We start from the raw sequence: 18,930 nt of genomic DNA, 5'->3' as shown, positions 1-18,930 counted from the left end.
GAACTCTTTTGTTAAAAGAGGAAGAAATGGTCTTTCTCTGCTAGAGATATCTTTGCAGTTTTGAAGCTAAAAATGTAGGGACACCATTCCTCATACCATACTGTGACTAGTGGATTTCCCATGGCTTAGCAGTTCCCTAACCCCAGCCTTTTGCTTCATCTATTAACTGTGGAAGAACTGCCCTGTGTAACTTTGTTATAAATCAGTGAAGATTGAGCAGGGCGTGGTGGGTCACGCCTGTAATCCCAGCACTTTGGGAGGCTGAGGTGGGCGGATCACCTGAGGTCAGGAGTTAGAGACCAGCTTGGCCAACACTGTGAAACCCTGTCTCTACTAAAATACAAAATTAGCCGGGCGTGGTGGTGGGCACCTGTAATCAATCCCAGCTACTCAGTAGGCTGAGGCAGGAGAATTGCTTGAACCCGTGAGGCAGAGGTTGTAGTGAGCCAAGATTGCATCACTGCACTCCAACCTGGGTGACAGAGCAAGACTCCATCTCAAAACAAAAAACAAAAAACAAACAAACAAAAAAAAACACTGCATTCCCACCTGGGTGCCAGGGCAAGACTCCATCTCAAAAAAAAAAAAAATCAGTGAAGATTTGCCATGCATGGTGGTTCACACCTGTAATCACAGTACTTTGGGAGGCTAAGGCTGGAGGATCACTTGAGCCCAGGAGTTTGAGGCCAGCCTGGCCAACATGGTGAAACCCTGTCTGTACTAAAAATACAAAAATTAGCCGGGTGTGGTGGCGGGAGCCTGTAATCCTAGCTATTCGGGAGGCTGAGGCAGGAGAATCACTTGAACCCAGAAGTCAGAGGTTGCAGTGAGCCGAGATTGTGCCACTGCACTCCAGCCTAGGCAACAGTGAGACTGTCCCCCGCCCCCCGCAAAAATGTCAATGAAGATTAAGTAAGATGACATCTGTGAAAATCCTGGAATTGTCCTTACATGAGTTACCTACACTACAAATTATCCATAATTTGTTTCACTCAGGCTAACTTTCCCCTGCTCTCCAGCAGTTTGCTGGGCTACCTCTGTCTCAACATCAGTCATGATGATACCAGTGAGGGCAAATGGATTTTTGAGACAGAGTCTCGCTCTGTCACACGGGCTGGAGTGCAGTGGCGCCATCTCGGCTCACTGCAACCTCCGCCTCCTGGGTTCAAGCAATTCTCCTTTGCTCTTAGGATATAGACAAAACCACTTGCATGGCAGGCAAAGTCTTGTATGGTCTTGCCTCCACTCAACACCAGCTTGACTCAATCCCTTGTTCTCCCAAGTAGCTGGGATTACAGGTGCCCACCACCACACCCAGCTAATTTTTTTTTGTATTTCAGGTGGGGTTTCACCATGTTGGCCAGGCTGACTTCAAACTCCTAACCTCAAGTGATCCACCCGCCTCGGCCTCCCAAAGTGCTGGGATTACAGGCGTGAGTCACCGCGCCCAACCTATACAATTTTGAAAAAGGCAGGCATGGTGGCATGTACTTCAGGAGGGTGAGGCAGGAGGATTACTTGAGGTCAGGAGTTCAAGGCTTCAGTGACCTATGATCCTACACTCCAGCCTGGGTGACAGCTGGACCCTGTGGCTGAAGTAAAATGCTGGGAAAATGAAAATTTTGCAGCAAAATTCCAATCGAACATAAAATCCTTACCAAAATCAAAATGAACTGACTTTAGTTGAACTAAAGTTACTGATGATGCTGTTTAGTTCCCATCAAAAGTACTCACATTCAATAAATGGTGGTGAGGTACTGGAGCTTGAGTGATGAGCACAGACTCCAGAAATTGGGTGCCTGAGTTCCTATCCCAGCTCTACCACTTCTTAGTTTGTGAGTTAATTTTCCTCAGTGTAAAATGGGACTGTTAATTGTCCTTACTATGTAGGGACAAATGGGGAGGTCCTAAGTGAGTTAAGACATGGTGAATGGGCTGAGTGCAGTGGCTCATGCCTATAATCACAGCGCTTTGGGAGGCTGAGGCTGGAGGATCACTTGAGCCCAGGAGTTTGAGGCCAGCCTGGCCAACATGGTGAAACCCCATCTGTACTTAATACAAAAATTAGCTGGGAGTGGTGGCAAGAGCCTATAATCCCAGCTACTTGGGAGGCTAAGGCAGGAGAATCACTTGAACCCAGGAGGTGGAGATTGCAGCAAGCCGAGATCACACCACTGCACTCCAGACTGGGTAACGCAGCTCAAAAAAAAAAAAAGAAAAATATGGCAGCTTTAATTTTAATTTTTTAAAAAGAAAAAATAAAAGACTTGGTGAATGCCAGTCTAGCATGTTATGTATGCATTGGCTATTATCTACTTACCATGTATTTTATGCTAAGTGAGTGGTCCTTGGTCTATTAGGGAAGATACACTTTAATCATTTTATCTCTCAAACATGTAAAGTTGTCAAAGTAACACATGGCAAGGAATGTTCCAGTCAGGGAGTTCAGGGAAAGCTTAGCTGAGGAAGGGAAGAGAGTCATTCAGATGAAGAAGAGAGGAATAGCGTGTATGGAGGCTCTCTGGTGGGAAGGAGCTTGGGGATTACAAATTACTGCAAGAATGCCAGTGTCCCAAAAACAGAGAACAAGGGATTGAGTTGAGCTAGTGTTGAGCGGAAGCAAGACCACAAGACCTTCCCTGCCATGCAAGTGGTTTTGTCTATATCCTAAGAGCAAAGGGGAACTATTGAAAGGTTTTAAGAAGGATGGTCATCACAATGTAGAGACTGGATGGGAAGGGGAAAGAGTAGATGCAGGGAGACCTTTTAGGAGGCCATTGCAGTAATCACATGGGACATGATACTTGTGAAAAGGAGAAGGGTGGAAGTAGTGATGGAAACACAGAGATAGCAAAATTAATTGAGCTTGGTGATTTTTGTTTGTTTGTTTGTTTTGACACAGGATCTCACTTTGTCAGCCAGGCTAGAATGCAGTGGCATGAAGAACTTTGTGACTGATTGAAAGAAGAGAGAAGTGTCCACTGGTCCCTACTGGGTTTCTGGCTTGCACCGTGGAATAGGTGGTGGTGCCACTTTACAGTGTTTCCCAAGTGGGAGGAGTTGGTGGCCACATGGTTTAGTAGGGTGGGGAGGATTACACCGAGACTTGAAGTTGCATTTCCTTGAACTATCTATGGATTATATCAGGTTTTTTTTTTTTAAACAGGGTCTCACACTGTCACCCAAGCCGGAGTGCAGTGGCGCAATCTCAGCTCACTACAGCCTCCAACACCTCTATTCAAGCTGGGACTATAGGCATGTGCCACCACACCCAGCTAATTTTTGTATTTTTTGTAGAGACATGGTCTTACCACATTGCCCAAGCTGTCTCAAACTCCTGAGCTCAAGCAGTTCACCTGACAGCCTCCCAAAGTGCTGAGATTACAGGTGTGAGTTACTGCGTCCGGACGCTTTCTTCTTTCTCAGGTTATCAAAGTAATGTATGTTCCTCACTGTAGAAATTTTGAAAAGGAATTCAGCAGAAACCACCTGCAACCTCAAATTATATCCACCATTAAAATATTGGCATATTTTCCCCAAAATAGTTATATTTTAAATGGAAACCAAAATATTCCTATGTATCATTTCTTGTTAACTCCAAAAAATGTACTTTTAATAATTTTATTTGTTTATTTATTTATTTAATTTATTTATTTATTGAGACAGGATCTTGCTCTGTTGCCCAGGCTGAAATGCAATGGCATGGTCTTGGCTCACTGCAGCCTCAACCTCCTGGACTCAAACAATCCTCCTGCCTTAGCCTCCCAAAAAGCTGGTACTACAGGTGTGAGCACCTGGCTAATTTTGTTCATTTTTTTGTAGAGACAGGGTCTCCCTGTGTTGCCCAGACAGGTCTTAAACTCTTGGACTCAAGTGATCCTCCTGCCCCCGCCTCCCAAGATGCTGGGATTATAGACATGAGCCACCTTGCTCCGCCCTTTTAAGAATTTTTAATTGACTCAACTCTTTATCAAGTTGCATTGAAAAGATAATATGAATTAAATATATGTGAACTGGCTGGCCCCAGTACATTTTCACACTGGTAGTGCAATGTAGAAGTGAAGCCTTTTGACTTAACCTTTAAAAAAGGTACCTACTGGTAGAATAAGCTAAAAGCTGCAAATCATTGAAGTATGTCCGCTGGGTCCCAAAACTGGAAGTTCACTGAGGCCTGTCTTCCTGGCCAGGTGTCACAGGGAATCATGTACTCTGGCCCAGGGCTCTTCTATCTTTTCTGTTTTTTTTTTTTTATATGTATAATTGCATAATGCTCTATTTTGATTATCTGCTTTGTACAATTTGTATGTATGCATGTATCTTTTGTCCTGAGTTAGACTATGACTCAGGGTTTCTCAACCTTGATTATTTTGGACAACGTAATTATTTTTTTTGCGGGGTGGGGGGGCGGGGGTAGTGGTGGCAGGAAACAGAGTCTCACTCTTGTTCAGACTGGAGTGCTGTGGCGTGATCTTGGCTTGCTGTGACCTCTGCGTCCCAGTAGCTGGGTAACTTCCTGAGTAGCTAGGATTACAGGCATGCACCACCACACCTGGCTAATTTTTTATTTTTTGTAGAGATGGGGTTTTGCTGTGTTGCCCAGGCTTGTCTCGAACTCCTGGCCTCAAGTGATCCACCCGCCTCGGTTTCCCAAAGTGCTGGGATTACAGGCGTGAGCCACTGTGCCTGCCCTCACATTATTATTTGCGGGGAAGTTGCCCTGTGCATTTCAGAATGTTTAGCAGCATTTCTGGCCCCTGCCCACTAAGTTCCACTAGCTCCTCTCCCACTAAATCATGGTAGGACAATCAAAAAAGTCTCCAGATGTTACAGAATATCTCCTAGGAAGGGAGTAAATCCCTCACAAACCCTCCCCACAATTGAGAACCACATTTATAGCTCCTCGAGGTTAGAAGCCATGTCATATAAATTCCTGTGTTCCCTACCTAGCATATAGTAAACATTTTTATTGTCCAAACAATATCATTGCTTCATGAAAATAATAGCTTTTTTTTTTTTTTGAGACCGAGTTTCACTCTTATTGCCCAGGCTGGAGTGCAATGACGCGATCTTGGCTCACCGCAACCTCCACCTGCTGGGTTCAAGCGATTCTTCTGCCTCAGCCTCCCCAGTAGCTGAGATTACAGGCATGCGCCACCATGCCCGGCTAATTTTTTTGTATTTTTAGTAGAGACGTGGTTTCTCCATATTGGTCAGACTGTTCTCGAACTCCCGAAGTCAGGTGATCCTCCCGCCTCAGCCTCCCGAAGTGCTGGGATTACAGGCGTGAGCCACCGCACCCAGACCCCCTTTTTTTTTCTTTTTGAGACAGTGTCTTGCTCTGTCACCCAGGCTGGAGTGCAGTGACGTGATCCCACTGTAACCTTGAACTTCCCACTCAAGTGATCCTCCCAGCCTAGCCTCCTCAGTAGCTGGGACTACAGGTGTGTGCCACCACACCTGGCTAATTTGTGTGTGTGTGTGTTGGGGGATATTTTTTGTAGAAATGGGGTTTTGTCATGTTGCCCAGGCTGGTCTCAAACTCCTGGGCTTAAGTGAACCTCCCACCTCCCCGAGTGCTAGTATTATAGGCATGAGCCACTGCAGGCAGCCTAATGTCTTTAAAACACTTACTCTTTGTATTGTTCAAGGCTCTTTACATATAGTAACTCATTGAATCCTCCCAGCAACCCTCCGAGATAGGTCCTCCTATTGTACCTTTTTTACAGTCAGGAAACTAAGACTTGGCTGGGTGTGGTCGCTCATGCCTGTAATCCTAGCACTTTGGGAGGCCGAGGCGGGTGGATCATGAGGTCAGGAGTTCAAGACCAGTCTGGCCAAGATGATGAAACCTTGTCTCTACTAAAAAATATAAAAAAATTAGCCGGGTGTGGTGGCAGGTGCCTGTAGTGCCAGCTACTCGGGAGGCTGAGGCAGGAGAATTGCTTGAACCCGGGAGGCGGAGGTTGCAGTGAGCCGAGATCGTGCCACTGCACTCCAGCCTGGGCGACAGAGCAAGACTCCGTCCCAAAAATAGACAAAAAAAAATAGAAACTAAGGCTCAAAGAGTTTAGGTTAGTTGCTTGAGGTCACCCAGCTGAGAGAGGTAACACCTGGGATCTGAACACTAGCCCAGGTAGTCTGGCTACAGATTCTGGGCTGTCAACCATTTAGCTATATACTGCTTCTAAATACAAAGAAAAGAATTAACTCGTGACAGTGCTTTCAAAAAGCCTCATGTTATCCATCTGCCCACAAAATTTGCATAGACAAACATATGGTAAAAATAAAATTTCCTGGCCAGGCGCAGTGGCTCACGCCTATAATCCTAACACTTTGGGAGGCTGAGGTGGGCGGATCACCTGAGGTCGGGAATTCAAGACCATCCTGACCAACATGGAGAAACCTCGACTCTACTAAAAATACAAAATTAGCTGGGTGTGGTGGCACATGCCTCTAATCCCAGCTACTTGGGAGGCTGTGGCAGGAAAATCACTTGAACCTGGGAGGCGAAGGTTGCCATGAGCCAAGATTGCACCAGTGCACTCTAGCCTGGGCAACAAGAGTGAAACTCCATCTCAAAAAATAAATAAATAAATAAATAAAATTTCCTATTCTGCCACAAAACACGATACAGTATAGCAAAGCATGCTGCAGTGTTGCTGAAATCTTCTAAGTTGTTTGAATGGCTGCATCCTAGTCTATCAAGAGGATAGACAATAAACTAATGTAACCAGTCCCTTGTTATTGGGCATGTGGGTTGTTGCCGATATTTTATTCGAAACATAACTGTTTTTGAAATATAATTTATATTCGCTAAAGTGCACCAATTTTAAGAGTACAGTTTGATAAGTTTTGACAAATGTATAAACCTGTGCTACTACTACCACAGTCAAGATGCTGACCATCTGATCACCTTTGTTCCTTTCTGTGGTAATGTGCTGGAGCTGGCTAGTACCAGCTCAGGAGAGCCAAATATGTACATCTCTTCCCAAATCTACATTAGTAACATCATGTTAATAGCTCAAAGTTGGTCATGGTGGGAGTATTTACACCACAGAAAGCAGTAAGTACCACAAATCCAGGCTTTTTATTTCTGTTTTTGGGAACCAATTTACCAGCACCATGACTTACACTCCTTTGCAATCAACCCCCTATATCCTACAGCCACAGTCTACTTGTGGACATTATTTTATTTTGTGTTCTCTAGAATTTTATGTAAGTAAAATCATGCCATATGTACTCTTTGGTGCTTCTTTTGCTCAGTGTGTTTTTGAAATTAATCACGTTGCGCATAGCAGTAGTTCATCCCTTTTCATCGTTTTCCATAGCATGGATGTACCACACATTTATTCATTCATCTGGTGATGGACATTTGGGTTGTTTCCATTTGGGACTACTATAAATAAACTTGTCATAAACATGTATGTGCCAGTCATTGGGTGGACAAGTTTGAATTATTCTTGGAAAAATAGCTAGGAGTAGAGTTGCTGGGTCATATGTTAAGCTTATATTTTTATATAAGGAGCTGCTAACCTGTTTTCCAAAGCGGTTTGAGACAGGATTTTGCTGTGTTGTCCAGGCTGGAATGCAGTGGCCTACAGCCTCAACCTCCCCAGCCAATCTTCTCACCTCAACACCCCAAGTAACCGGGACCACTGGTGTATGCCACCACGCCTGGCTAATATTATTTTTTGTAGAGACAGGGTCTCACTGTGTTTCTCAGGCTAATCTCGAACTCCTGGGCTCAAATGATCCTCTCACCTTGGCCTCCCAAAGTGCTGGAAATACAGGTATGAGTCAATGCACCCAGCCAGTCTTGTCTTTTTAGTTTTAGACATTCTAGTGGGTAGATGTATAGTGTTATCTCATTGTGTTTATTTTTAAATTGCCTTTATTGTGGTATAACATTTTTTTAAATGTAGGTTTTAAGTTTCTATGCTGATCTGATCACCATCACAATCAAGATAGTGAACATTCTGTCACCCCCAAAAGTTCTTGTGTCATTTCCAAACGACTCTCCTCCACCTCCATCTCTAGGCAACCACCAATCTGTCTCTGTCAGTATAGATTGGATTTGTCTTTTTTTTTTTTTTTTTTTTTTTTAGGCAGGGTCTCATTCTGTCACCCAGGCTGGAGTGCAGTGATGCAATCTCGACTCACTGCAACCTCCGCTTCCTGGGTCAAGCAATCCTCCCACCTCAGCCTCCTGAGTAGCTGAAACTATAGGAACGTGCCACCATACCCAGCTAATTTTTGTATTTTTAGTAGAGACAGGGTTTTGCTGTATTGCCCAGGCTGATCTCAAATGCTGGACTGAAGTGATCCTTCTGCCTCAGCCTCCCCAAAGTGCCGGAATTACAGACATGAGCCACCACACCTGGCCAGATTTGTCTTTTTTAGACTTTTGTACAAATAGAACCATAAAACATGTAGTATTTTTGTGTCTGTTGTCATTTGCTTAGTGTGAGATTCATCCAGTTGTTCCATGTATCAATAGTTTGTTCCTTTTTCTTGCTGAGTAATATTCTGTTGTAGGAATTTGCCAGAACTGGCCTAGTCATTCTCCTGTTTATGGACATTTGGATTGTGTCTGGGCTACTGTGAATTAATGCTGTTTTGAACGTTTTTGTCTAAGTCTTTGTGTGGACATGTGCTTTATTTTTTTTGAGACGAAGTCTCACTCTGTCATCCAGGCTGGAGTGCAGTAGCGTGGTCTCGGCTCACTGCAACCTCCGCCTTCCAGGTTCAAACAATTCTTCTGCCTCAGCCTCCCAAGTAGTTGGATTACAGGCACGTGCCACCATGCCTAGCTAATTTTTTTTGTATTTTTTTTTTGTAGAGACGGGGTTTCACCATGTTGGCCCAGCTGGTCTTGAACTCCTGACCTCAAGTGATCCACCCACCTCAGCCTCCCAAAGTGCTGGGATTACAGGCATGAGCCACCGTGCCCTGCTTGGACTTACACTTTTATCTTATTTCCACCTAGGAGTGGAAATGCTAGGTCATATGGTATGTATATATTTATAAGAAACTGCCAGACTCTGCCGGGCGCGGTGGCTCAAGCCTGTAATCCCAGCACTTTGGGAGGCTGAGACGGGCGGATCACGAGGTCAGGAGATCGGGACCATCCTGGCTAACACGGTGAAACCCCGTCTCTACTAAAAAAAATACAAAAAGCTAGCGGGGCCGGGCGCGGTGGTCAAGCCTGTAATCCCAGCACTTTGGGAGGCCGAGACGGGCGGATCACGAGGTCAGGAGATCGAGACCATCCTGGCTAACACGGTGAAACCCCATCTCTACTAAAAATACAAAAACTAGCCGAGCGAGGTGGCGGGCGCCTGTAGTCCCAGCTACTCGGGAGGCTGAGGCAGGAGAATGGCGTAAACCCGGGAGGCGGAGCGTGCAGTGAGCTGAGATCCGGCCACTGCACTCCAGCCGGGGCGACAGAGCGAGACTCCGTCTCAAAAAAAAAAAAAAAAAGGAAACTGCCAGACTCTTTTCCAAAGTTGCTATATTACTGTACATTTCTACCACAGATGTTTGAGAGTTTTAGTTGCTCCACATTCTCATAAACACTTGATATTGTCAGTCTTTTTAATTTTAGCCATTCTAATCATGGTATTTCATTATAGTTTAAATTTGCATTTCTATGATGACCTAATGAGGTCGTTTTTTGTTGTTGTTGTTGTTGTTTTTTTAGATGGAGTCTCGCTCTGTCACCCAGGCTGGAGTGCAATGGTGCGATCTCGGCTCATTGCAAGCTCTGCCTCCTGGGTTCTTGCTATTCTCCTGCCTCAGCCTCCCTAGTAGCTGGGAATACAGGTACCCGCCACCACACCTGGCTAATTTTTTGTATTTTTAGTAGAGACAGGGTTTCACTGTGTTAGCCAGGATGGTCTTGATCTCCTGACCTCGTGATCCGTCCGCCTCGGCCTCCCAAAGTGCTGGGATTACAGACGTGAGCCACCACGCCCAGCCAATGAATGATGTTGAACATTTTTTACCAGTCTATTGGCTATTCATATATCTTATGTTGTGAAATATCTGTTTAAATATTTTGCCCATTAAAAAAACTGATCTTGGCTGGGTGCAGTGGCTCACATCTGTAATTCCAGCGCTTTGGAAGTCCAAGGGGATTGGATCACCTGAGGTAAGGAGTTTGAGACCAGCCTGGCCAACAGGGCGAAACCCCGTATCTATTGAAAATACAAAAATTAGCTGGGGGTGGTGGTGCGTGCCTGTAATCCCAGCTACAGTGCCTGGAACAGGAAAAAACAAAATCATTTAGACGACTTTAAACAGAGGATACATATTCTCAGAGATATAACAATGTTGTATCAATAAAGTAAGAACAGGTTGTTTTTTAAAAAGAATATTGGAGAATAAAACATCTAAAAAATATAACCATTAACTTTAATCAATGAGTTAGAAGATAAAATTGAGAAAATAGCTTTTTAAAAAACCGTAAAAGCTGGAAAAGTTTTTTAAGAACTAAGGGTGGCACAGTAAGACTAATATTCAATTAAGAAGCATTACAGGCCGGGCGCGGTGGCTCACGCCTGTAATCCCAGCACTTTGGGAGGCCGAGACGGGCGGATCACGAGGTCAGGAGATCGAGACCATCCTGGCTAACATGGTGAAACCCCGTCTCTACTAAAAAATACAAAAAACTAGCCGGGCGAGGTGGCGGGCGCCTGTAGTCCCAGCTACTCGGGAGGCTGAGGCAGGAGAATGGCGTGAACCCGGGCGGCGGAGCTTGCAGTGAGCTGAGATCCGGCCACTGCACTCCAGCCTGGGCGACAGAGCGAGACTCCGTCTCAAAAAAAAAAAAAAAAAAAAAAAAAAAAAAAAAGAAGCATTACAGAGGGCAGGGTGTGGTGGCTCACGCCTGTAATCCCAGCACTTTGGGAGCCAGAGGTGGGCACATCAAAAAGTCAGGTGTTCAATACCAGCCTCACCAACATGGTGAATCCCCATCTCTACTAAAAATACTAAGAATTAGCCGGGCATGTTGGTGTGCACCTGTAATCCCAGCTACTTGGGAAGCTGAGGCAGGAGAATTACTTGAACCTGCGAGGCGGAGGTCACAGTGAGCCGAGACTGCGCCAGTGCACTCTAGCCTGGGCGACAGAATGAGACTCCGTCTCAAAAAAAAAAGAAGCGTTACGGTGATATGGAACAGCATAGAGAAATGGAGAGAAAACAATCATCAAAGAAAAAATTCAAGAAGTCATCTCAGATCTGAATGGCCTAGATTTCCAAAATGAAAGGCCCAGTGAGTACACAATGTAATGGATGAAAACGTTCATTCAAAGACATATTATCATGCTGTTTCAGATCAATGAGTTAATAGAGGATCCTAAAACAGAAAAAGCAGGTCACATTCAAAGGAACAACGATGAGAATGGCATCATGCTTCTTATTAGCCATGCTGAAGGATAATGTAGGAATGCTTTCCAATGATTTATGATATATAATTTTATAAATTATTTAAATTGTGAATTCAGTAGAGTAAGCATATTTTCAAGGCCAGGTATAGTGGCTCATGCCTGTAATCCCAAGCCTTTGGTAAGCCGAAGCTGATGGATTCCTTGAGCCTCAGGAGTTCAAGAGCAGCTTGGGCAACATGGTGTAACCCTATCTCTACAAAAAAAAAAAAAAATGGTGTGCGCTTGGACTCCCAGCTACTTGGGAGGCTGCACAGGGAGGTTCACCTGAGCCCAGGGAAACAGAGGCTGCAGTGAGCCATGATCATGCCACTGCACTCCAGCATGGGCAACAGAGTGAGACCCTGTCTCAAAAAAATAAAGCATATTTTCAGATATGTGAAATTTTATTTACTATCCATGTACCCTTTCTCAGGAAACTACTGGAGGATGTGGTGCACCGGAATAAGAAAATAAACCAAGAAACAGGAAGACGTGATCCAGGCAACAGGATATTCCAGTATAGGTGAGAAATAAAGTCTCCAAGATGATAATGAAGGGAAATCCTAGAGTGATAGCTGGCCTGGCAGCAGGCCCAGGGAGCAATTAGTAAGGCTGGAGCCAGAGGACAGAAGCCTCCAGGAGGGAGGTACCCAAGAAATAAGATGAAATGAATACAGGAAAAATCTACAGTTTTAGTGAATGATGGAGAATAAATTCATGATTGGAACATAGAAACTAAGCAAATAAATCCCAATTTTGTTTTTATGTATAATTGACGCCATGAAATTTTTTTAACAAAGAAACAAAACATAATCACAGTAGGCTAAATTGCCCAGCGGTGAATAATATTTACAGAGGCATAAACGAGTATGTCAATTTCCACCAAGCCCAGCATAACATGGGCTTTCCTCTTTATGGTCCAAGATGGCTACTTCCTTTCCAACCACCCTGCCTGCACTCCAGCCAGCATGAGTCTTCTTTGTTCCAGCTATCCTGGGTTTCTTTTGGTTAACTGGGAATTGAATTAATGAAATTCAATTAGTAAATTAAAGCATTAAGTTAATACATGTTTGAATTAAAATATTAGTCTGGGCATGGTGACTCATGCCTCTAGTCCCAGATACTTCAGAGGCTGAGGTGGGAGGATCAGTTAAGCCCGAGAGGTAGAGGCTGCAGTGAGCGATTATTGTGTCACTGCACTCCAGCCTGCATGACAGTGGGAGACCCTGTCTCCAAAAAAAAAAAAAGCCAGGCACAGTGGCTCATGCCTATAATCCCAGCATTTTGGGAGGCTGAGGTGGGCAGATCCTTTGAGGTCAGGAGTTTGGGACCAGCCAGGCCAACATGGTGAAACGCTGTCTCTACTACAAATAGAAAAATTAGCTGGGCATTTGTTTACACACCTGTAGTCCCAGCCACTCAGGAGGCTGAGGCAGGAGAATCTCTTGAACCTGGGAGGTGAAGGCTGTGGTGAGCCGAGATCTTACCACCACATTCCAGCCTGGGTGACACAGCTAGGCTCCGTCTCAAAAAAAAAAAAAAAAGAGACCCTGTTTCGGGCGGAGTTCGAGAACAGCCAGGCCAACATGGTGAAACCCCGTCTCTACTAAAAATACGAAAATGAGCCGGATATGGTGGTGGGCACTTGTAATCCCAGCTACTCAGGAGGCTGAGGCAGGAGAATTGCTTGAACCTGGGAGGTGGAGGTTGCAGTGAGCCGAGATCGTGCCATTGCACTCCAGCCTGGGTGACAACAAGACTCTGTCTCAAAAAAATAAAATAAAATAATATAAATGCATCACTGAGTGTCCAGAACAGCAGGGTTTTGACAGAGGTTCCAGTGATGACTTGTGTGACCTTGGGTAAAGCATCCTCTGGGACTCAGGTCCTTTTATGAAAAATGGGAGGGTGGAAGAGATCATAAAAACATCAATCACAGTGCAGATCACAAGGATGCTGCAGTGCTGTGTAAGTGACTGAATGCTGTGTAACCAGCTCAGCCTCCTGAGTAGCTGGTACCACAGACACGCACCACCATGCCCACCTAATTTTTTTTTGAAACAGAGTCTCACTTTGTCACTCAGGCTAGAGTGCAGTGGCATGATCTCGGCTTACTCCAACCTCCACCTCCTGGGTTCAAGCAGTTCTCCTGCCTCTGCCTCCCAAGTAGCTGAGACTACAGGTGTGTGCTACCACTCCCGGCTAATTTTTTGTATTTTTAGTAGAGACAGGGTTTCACCATGTTGGCCAGGATGGCCTTAAACTCCTGACCTCAGATGATCTACCCACCTCCACCTCCCCATTGCTGGGATTACAGGCTGAGCCACTGTGCCCGGCCAACCCTGTGGCTCATTTTTAAATTATCTGCAGAGATGAGGTTGTGCTGTGTTGCCCAGGTTGTTCTTGAACTTCTGGGCTCAAGCAATGAATCATCCCGCCTTGGCCTCCCAACGTGCTGGGATTGCAGGCATGAGTTGCTATGCTTGGTGGTGATTTTTCAAGAAAAGCTGGTAATCTCGATTTTTATTTAAAATCCCTCGATTTTTAAAAGCTGGAATGGAAATTTTCAAGCAGATTGAGGATTTTTGGCCTTTCCACATACTGGCCACATGAGAAAATTAAATAAATAAATAAATAAAATTTCAAAAATACTTTGAAAGCATTGTGTAGGTCAAGAAAAAAATGCAAGTTTGCAACCTCTGGGGTGCAGTACTATAGAACATTTAGAGTAGACAGTGTCCTCCCTGGGGAGGAACTGTGTCTAGTTTGTTCTACTCAGAGCTAGCAAGAGGGTTGTGGTAATGGTAAATCACATGCCTATCTGGGCAGAAGCTCTGCCCTCCTATCCTTGGGCAATGTTTCATATTTTGCAGGCAGAGTGGAAATGGCCTAAAATGAACCATTATGTTTCTCCATGATGGCATGTCAGGGCTGATCAGATTGGAGAGGTAAACTCCAGGTTTCTCATCCGTTCTGTGAAATTTGACTACTGGTTGTGCCTACTACTCAAAACCATTGTAAGAATAAAATATCACATATTTGGAAATAGGTAGAATTTTCCCTAAAGTGTAATAAAGTAGGTACCAATTGGGATAATGATTTTGCCATGAACAGCTCAGAGGAGTGTAACATTTCTGGAATGATGGCAGCTTCTATAAAGCTGAGCTAGGACCAGCCTGGCTAACTTGGTGGAACTCCATTTCTACTAAAAATACAAAAATTAGCTGGATGTGGTGGCGCATGTCTGTAGTCCCAGCTACTCAGGAGGCTGAGGCAGAAGAATTGCTTGAACCCAGGAGGTGGAGGTTGCAGTGAGCGAAGATCGCACCACTGCACTCCAGCCTGGGCAATAGAGTTAGACTCTGTCAAAAGAAAAAAAAAAAAAAGAAAAAAAAAAGCTGGGCTTAAGCTTTGGCTATAAGAAATCAACAGGTGGCTGGGCGCAGTGGCTCACACCTGTAATCCTGACACTTTGGGAGGCCGAGGCGGGTGGATCATGAGGTCAGGAGATGGAGACCATCCTGACTAACACAGTGAAATCCCATCTCTACTAAAAATACAAAAACTTAGCTGGGCGTGGTAGCATACCCATGTAGTCACAGCTACTCGGGAGGCTGAGGCAGAAGAATTGCTTGAACCCGGGAGGCAGAGGTTGCAGTGAGCTGAGATCACACCACTGCACTCCAGCTTGTGCGACAGAGTGAGACTCTGTCTTAAAAAAAAAGAAAAGAAAAAAGAAATGAAGAGGCAAGAATGCTTTGGTGATTCTGCTCTGGTGGGTTTGAGAAGGAGGCAGGATGATCTTTTCTGGAAGCGGTGTCGGGGAGTTGGTGTAGAGCTGAGAAATCTACATTGCCATAAATGGTGTGATCCTGCTCCAAACAGCTGCATTCACCCCCAGGCTTCATAAGACTCATACTGGAAGTTTCAACTGAAATAAACTTATGACCTTTCCATCAGTTCCCTGGAGTAGGTCAGGCTTTTAGAGGGTGTTTCATATTCCCATTAGGAGGAGATTTGAACTCTTGGGTTCTATTAGGAAAGCAGCACAGCTTATTATTACTGATAATATAATCTTAGTAGTATTCCTATAATGCTTTATAACCTAAAAAGACCTTTGATTTGTATTATTCTCATTTTGCTCCCCGGTAACTATGAGATAACTGTTATTATTCCCACTTTACAGGTGAGGAATCTGATGCTCTCCCATTGTTCCTTAGTTAGAGTTCTGAATATTTTTACTTTTTTCAGAGAATGGAGGCACACTATGTTTCCTAGGCTGGTCCTGAACTCCTGGGCTCAGGTGATCCTTCCATCTTTGTCTCTCTTACGTGCTGGGAGTATAGATGTGAGCCACCATGCCTGGCCGAGTTCTGAATCTTTAACAAGGCCCAAGTTCTTGCCAGCCTGGCTCTAGTCTGTCTCTCCAGACCCCTCTTGTACCACTTTCCCAAGAGCTTTCTGTTCTCCTGAGTTTCTTTTTTTTTTTTCTGTTTTTTTTTGTTTTTTTTTTTGAGACAGTCTCACTCTTGTCGCCCAGGTTGAAGTGCAATGGCACTATCTAGGCTCACTTCAATCTCCGCCTCCCAGATTCAAGTGATTCTTGTGCCTCAGTCTCTAGAGGAGCTGGAATTACAGACGTACACCACCACGCCTGGCTAATTTTTTTGTATTTTTAGTAGAGACGGGGTTTTACCATTTTGGCCAGGCTAGTCTCAAAACTCCTGACCTTGGGTGATCTGTCTGCCTTGGCCTCCTAAAGTGCTGAGATTACAGGCGTGAGCCACTGCGCCTGGCTGAGTATCCTTTTTTATTTATTTATTTTTTTGACATGGAGTCTCACTCTGTCGCCAGACTGGAGTGCAGTGGTGCGATCTCAGCTCACTGCAACCTCTGCCTCCTGGGTTCAAGCGATTCTCCTGTCTCAGCCTCCCGTGTAGCTGGGACTGCAGACGTGCACCACCATGCCCAGCTAATTTTTGTATTTTTGGTAGAGACAGGGTTTCACCATGTTGGCTGGGATGGTCTTGATCTCTTGACCTCATGATCCACTCGCCTCAGCCCCTCGAAGTGCTGGGATTACAGGTGTGAGCCACTGCACTCAGCCAAGTATCCTCTTTTTGAGACAGGGTCTTGCTCAGTCACCCAGGCTAGAGTGCAGTGACTGGACCACATCTCACGTACCTCAACTTCTTGGGCTCGTGTGATCCTCCCACCTCAGCCTCCCAAGTAGTTGGGACTATGGGCACATGCCACCACGGCTAGCTAATTTTTTTTTTTTTTTTTTTTTTTAAGTAGATGCTGGGTCTCACTATGTTACCTAGGTTGGTCTTGAACTCCTGGGCTTAAGCAATCCTCCCATCTCAGCCTCACAAAGTGCTGGGATCACAGGTGTGAGCTACTGCATCCCGCCCATCTTGGATTTCTTTTGCTTTTTTTTTTGAGATGGAGTTTTGCTCTTGTTGCCCAGGCTGGAGTGCAATGGCACCATCTTGGTTCACTGCAACTTCCACCTCCTAGGTACAAGTGATTCTCCTGCCTCAGCCTCCTGAGTAGCTGGGATTACAGCCACCTGCCACCACGCCTGTCTAATTTTTTGTATTTTTAGTAAAGACGGGTTTTACCATGTTGGCTGGTCTCGAACTCCTGACCTCAGGTGATGTGCCCGCCTCGGCCTCCCAAAGTGCTGGGATTACAGGCATGAGCCACCATGCCCAGCCCTCTTTTGCTTTCTTAAATAGGTCTGCTTCCTTCTTCTTTTTTTTTTTTTTTTTTTGAGACGAAGTCTCGCTCAGTCGACCAGGCTGGAGTGCAGTGGTGTGATCTCGGCTCGCTACAAGCTCCGCCTCCCGGGTTCACGCCATTCTCCTCAGCCTCCCAAGTAGCTGGGACTATAGGCGCCTGCTGCCACACCTGGCTAACTTTTTGCATTTTTTTTAGTAGAGACGGGGTTTCAACGTGTTAACCAGGATGGTCTCGATCTCCTGACCTCGTGATCTGCCCGCCTCAGCCTCCCAAAGTGCTGGAATTACATGCTTGAGCCACCGCGCCCGGCCACGTCTGCTTCCTTCTAACTACAGGCCCGTTACACATGCTGTTTCTTCTGCTAATAACACTTTTTCTCTCATCTTTGCCTGGCAACTACTCATCTTTCAGCTTTCAGTTTAACATTTCTCCAGGGAGACTTTCCTGAACCTTCAGGCTACTTGGGACTGTCTGGTATAGCACACTGAACTTCCCACTCCAGAGTCGGCACACTTAAAATTACTCATTTGATATCCCTTGGCCCTGCTAGATCATAAGCTCCATGAGGGCAGAGACCAAGTCTATCTTATTTGATACTGTAGCCTCAATATCTAGTATAATAGGCATTTCCTTCTGCAATAAAAGCTTTTGCAACTACTGTCTGCTATCTGAATCCCGTAGCCATTGAACAAATCCATCAGAACCTTGCCTTGAATACTGTACTCAGGTTTAATGCTATGGGGTTTTTCTGACAAGGTTCTTGTGATAACCAAGGTCTTCTGATCAGTGGCCAAAATGCATACCTGTCACATCAAATAGCAGTCTGTGAGGCTGGAGCACAGTGGCCCTGTATTATTTGATAATGACTAGAAAAGGCCAGTCCCTTTCTCACCAGCCTTCTGTGATGCTTACATACCAATGAGAACCTTTGCCCAGCATCTTACTGGGGATGGCTAAGGTTGGATCCTAGAGAACAGGAACATTTAAAGCTACCTAGATTTTTCCTATCTCAAGTCTTTCCTGGGTTTAGTGCACACTTGGGTCATTTCTGGATGGGTGGCACATTTGTTTTATTTGTTGGAAACAGTGAAGTGTAGTCACCAAGTTAATGGGGGCAACCAAGCCTAGGAGTCAGGGCAACACAGTTGCTCAGGCTGGCGTGACAGGCATCAGCAGGTAAGCAAGCCCCAGTGGGAGGAATGCATGGCCTCATTTCAGCAGTGTCAGCAAGCTGAGGTCCCTGCACATTGGGAACCTATGAGAAGAGCACCCTCACCCCGCTTTTTTTCAAACCAGTCACATCTCTCTTCACCAAAATCTTTGTGAAATTCATCATCATATAACTTTCTGAATCTAGTTAATGGTGATATTAACCAAAATTTGTAGCTCAACACCCAGGCAATAGTGTATAGGATTGCAAGTGTTAGTTCCAAAAATAGTGCAGTTCACATCTCCAGTGAGGAAAGAACATTGAGTGAATTCATTACATGAGCGACTTAAACTAACTGAGCCAGGAACTTAAAGTCACATTCTTCAAATATGTACACTCCACAAAACTGGCATTTAACATCAGGAAGTCAGGCTGGAAAACATTCATGAACCAGTGACTCTAAACAAGGAAGAAACACTTCTCAAGGTATGCATTTGCCAGCTTGTTACTTTGTTCACAAGTAGTCTTTGGTGATTAGCTTCATGCCTTAGGACATGGGTGGCAGCTCTGAGCATGGCACATTTAGCTTCATACAGCAAAGACTGA

At 45.0% G+C, this 18,930-nt stretch overlaps 1 long non-coding RNA gene across 3 annotated transcripts in view; it reads left to right on the top strand.

Moving 5' to 3' along the window:
- LOC117067135 overlaps positions 1 to 18,930 on the top strand; it is a 29,116-nt gene that overhangs the window by 1,774 nt on the left and 8,412 nt on the right. The window contains exons 1-2 of one of the 3 annotated variants that reach the window (XR_004430619.1): positions 2,167 to 3,084; positions 11,863 to 11,952. This is a non-coding gene — a long non-coding RNA (uncharacterized LOC117067135). Of the gene's footprint in view, positions 1 to 2,166; positions 3,085 to 8,846; positions 9,010 to 11,862; positions 11,953 to 18,930 lie in introns of those variants that run through there. The other 2 variants (XR_004430618.1, XR_004430617.1) reach the window with 2 other exon arrangements.

Source organism: Trachypithecus francoisi, unplaced genomic scaffold, assembly GCF_009764315.1.
Source record: "Trachypithecus francoisi isolate TF-2019V2 unplaced genomic scaffold, Tfra_2.0 Lachesis_group20, whole genome shotgun sequence".
In the NCBI taxonomy this organism is placed as follows: Eukaryota; Metazoa; Chordata; class Mammalia; order Primates; family Cercopithecidae; genus Trachypithecus; species Trachypithecus francoisi.
Note: the sequence above shows the minus strand (reverse complement) of the source record. Positions and strands in the feature narration are given on the sequence as shown.